The sequence below is a fragment of the Salvelinus sp. IW2-2015 genome, linkage group LG23 (assembly GCF_002910315.2).
Source record: "Salvelinus sp. IW2-2015 linkage group LG23, ASM291031v2, whole genome shotgun sequence".
NCBI lineage: Eukaryota > Metazoa > Chordata > Actinopteri > Salmoniformes > Salmonidae > Salvelinus > Salvelinus sp. IW2-2015.
Window position 1 is genome coordinate 13,155,877 of NC_036863.1, and position 2,797 is coordinate 13,158,673.

A 2,797-nucleotide genomic window follows, 5' to 3' on the forward strand; every position below is an offset into this window, starting at 1 on the left:
TATCGCTCTACAGTACCTGGTTATGCAGTGTAACTGTACATGTCCTGAACATTATGAAGACGTTATATTACTCTTGCTGTCTCAGAACAATACACAACTGTAATGTTCTCTCTGTGTGGTTGTTTCGGCGGTCGTTCAAACTATCGTCCAATCACGACCAGCCTTACATGGTAAGGATATTTTCACTCTGCATGTACAGTACTGTGTGTTGCAAAAACTGTTCTGATCAAAGAAGCACACTAAGAGAGGGTGAATGAGGTGGACAACGGCTCAGTTGGAGCACCACCATTTACTTATTTAGCTTGCTTTACATTCTGGGTGGCCTGTTGCGGGTGAGTGCTGGCATACTTTTACTGTTACACTTTATTTTCCCAACACTCCGATCCCTACAGTAACGCAACACCCAGGAAGCTAATTATTAAGTAGTCACACACGACTGAGACACAGGCATGGCTTTCTGCTTAAACAGTCATCAGTTTCTCTCCAGTCACATCTTTTAAGTGACCTGTTTCAAAAATGTTGCAATAACAAAGTTTGTTTAAAATATGTGTGCTGTAAGGCCAGAATCTGAATAGTTTATGATGAAATGGCTAGGCCAGTACTGCTATGAACATCATAGCCTACTGCACAAGGCTTCGCAAGAATACTTTGCGAACGGGGAGGGTAGATTAGACACGAGTATAAATTTGTCCGAGGAAAACGAAAGTACTGCGACCTAATGAAAATAATAATTTATCTTATTTAGATAGAATTCTAGAATTGTCATTGTTAGTTTGGTGATTTCGGAATGTTGTGTTGAGCCTCGCGCTGACTGTAGCGTTCATCCGGTGAAGTGTTCCTATTTGTGTTATTGTACAGCCAGTGCCGAACTGTTATGTGTCAATAAGTTTTAAGAAGGACGCTGATGGGGATGAGAGGGCCCTTGTATTCGAGCTGGGTATCAGAGGTATGTTTTAATATTTATATGTCGTCATGACAGAGAACGTGTTGGTATTTTATCCCTTATAAATATCCCTGTCGTTTTCCCCAAAATGACTCAGTCATCCAGTGTGAGATCTGTGCTGGTTATCGCGGCTCTGGAAGTGGTCAGCGTGGTGCTTTTTTGTTTTTCGTGAATTATTGTATGTCTAATAGGGGCTTTCATTTATAAAGTTGTTGTTTTAATCGTGAATTCCATTCATCGAAGGCGTTTGGTGTACATTTTAAGTCACTGTTCTGTAAAAAAAAAAACGACTATGCAAAAGCCTGAGTCAACATGTACGACATGGCTAAGCTGGAGCACTTCCCCCATGAAATGCACGGCTACATTGTTACTAAGCGAATGATGGCAGTGTTCGAATACGTGAAAACCATCAACTGAGTGAAGTTTGCTTACAATTCCATGGATGCTTGTCACTTAGTGGCTCGTGGGCTTTTGGACCCATTGCATGTTTTGCATAATGACACGTTCAGCGGACGGACTGGAGCAATTCGCGTTTGAGAGCTAGCAAGCTAACAAGCTACTTTTATTCATAGTAACTGGTAGGAAATGGAGACCATGCACATCAAACGGTTTGCCGCAATTTTCTGGACGGAAAATCCCTAGTTTAAGTAATGGAAGGTGACGATTTGTACATGGAATACCTTTTTCAATTAATGCATATGAGTTTGACAGGAGTGATATTTTCATTTTCACCAAAGCAAGATGGACTCTCATTCGCTTGTCTGTCATGTCAGACCCTAGATCGACATTTTGCACATTTGAGCTTAATATAAAGAACGTTGGGCTCGATCAACAAAATATGATTAATCAATTAGTATAAACTGATGTTCATAGAATGTTTACCGTGGGTACACTTTTATTGATTCCGTGACAGCCTAATCGGGTTTGCAGGCAGCACCGGTTTTACCTGAAAACAAACGCTGCAATACTGTAGTATATAATCTCTACTGATCTATATCTACCAGATATTGCGTATTTTATTGTGTACTGAACGTTAATTACTCCATAGTTGTCAACGTTGCTGGAAGTGCATTTATGTCCGATAGGCTGCACGAATTTAGGATCGACACTACTTCATCAACAACAAATAATGTCCCACCATAGTTTGAAGCTTTATCACATATCGAAGACTTGACTATACACACGTTTTAAGTTATTGTCACAGGGATGATTAATAAGCATGTTTACTATGCCTGCTGAAGAATAAAACTAGAACGCTAGCCTCTGTGGTTGTTTGGTGCATTAACCAAGCATTGCAAATGAATCGCTTGACTGAGAGAAGTGTCTTGTATTTTATAGGTCATCATCATCGCATGAAAAAGCCTGACTGACAGATTCATCTTCATCTTTCAGATACAGCATTTCCATAGTCTGTACCTAAGTAAGTATGCCTGCAATCCATCCCATATTTTCAAAGTCAAGGATTATTGTATTTTGTTGACCAGTTTTTGTTATTAATGACCCATGGTATCCACTCATTGATATGCCATGAAGCCCCATGATATTATATCCTTACATTAACAAGCCTAGCTCTCATGATACATACATTACATCATTGATTGCCATCCCTGATTTGATAGCATCGAGCAAAAGCACAATAACCATTTCTATGGTTTTATGTAGATATTTGTATCAGTGACTGAGATATACCCTTTTAATTAAAATGATTAGGATACGTTTCAAAATTAATTAATTACTTTATTTGAGTGATTCTTAGTTGCATAACATGTGCACACTAGCTAGCTGTTTCACCAATGGAGAAACTGTGACTCGGTGTCAGGTGTGTATGCACGCTATGCATGCCTTCCCCATAGC

At 39.5% G+C, this 2,797-nt stretch overlaps 1 protein-coding gene across 6 annotated transcripts in view; it reads left to right on the forward strand.

The window, feature by feature from the left end:
• Positions 1-202: 202 nt before the first annotated feature.
• Positions 203-2,797, forward strand: part of LOC111950334 (HMG box transcription factor BBX) — a 43,192-nt gene continuing 40,597 nt past the window's right edge. For 3 of the 6 annotated variants that reach the window (XM_023967831.2, XM_070434380.1, XM_070434379.1), the window contains exons 1-2: positions 203-332; positions 2,282-2,363. The gene's annotated coding sequence lies outside the window, so the exon portion shown is untranslated. Of the gene's footprint in view, positions 333-665; positions 947-1,056; positions 1,601-2,281; positions 2,364-2,797 lie in introns of those variants that run through there. The other 3 variants (XM_023967830.2, XM_023967832.2, XM_070434378.1) reach the window with 3 other exon arrangements.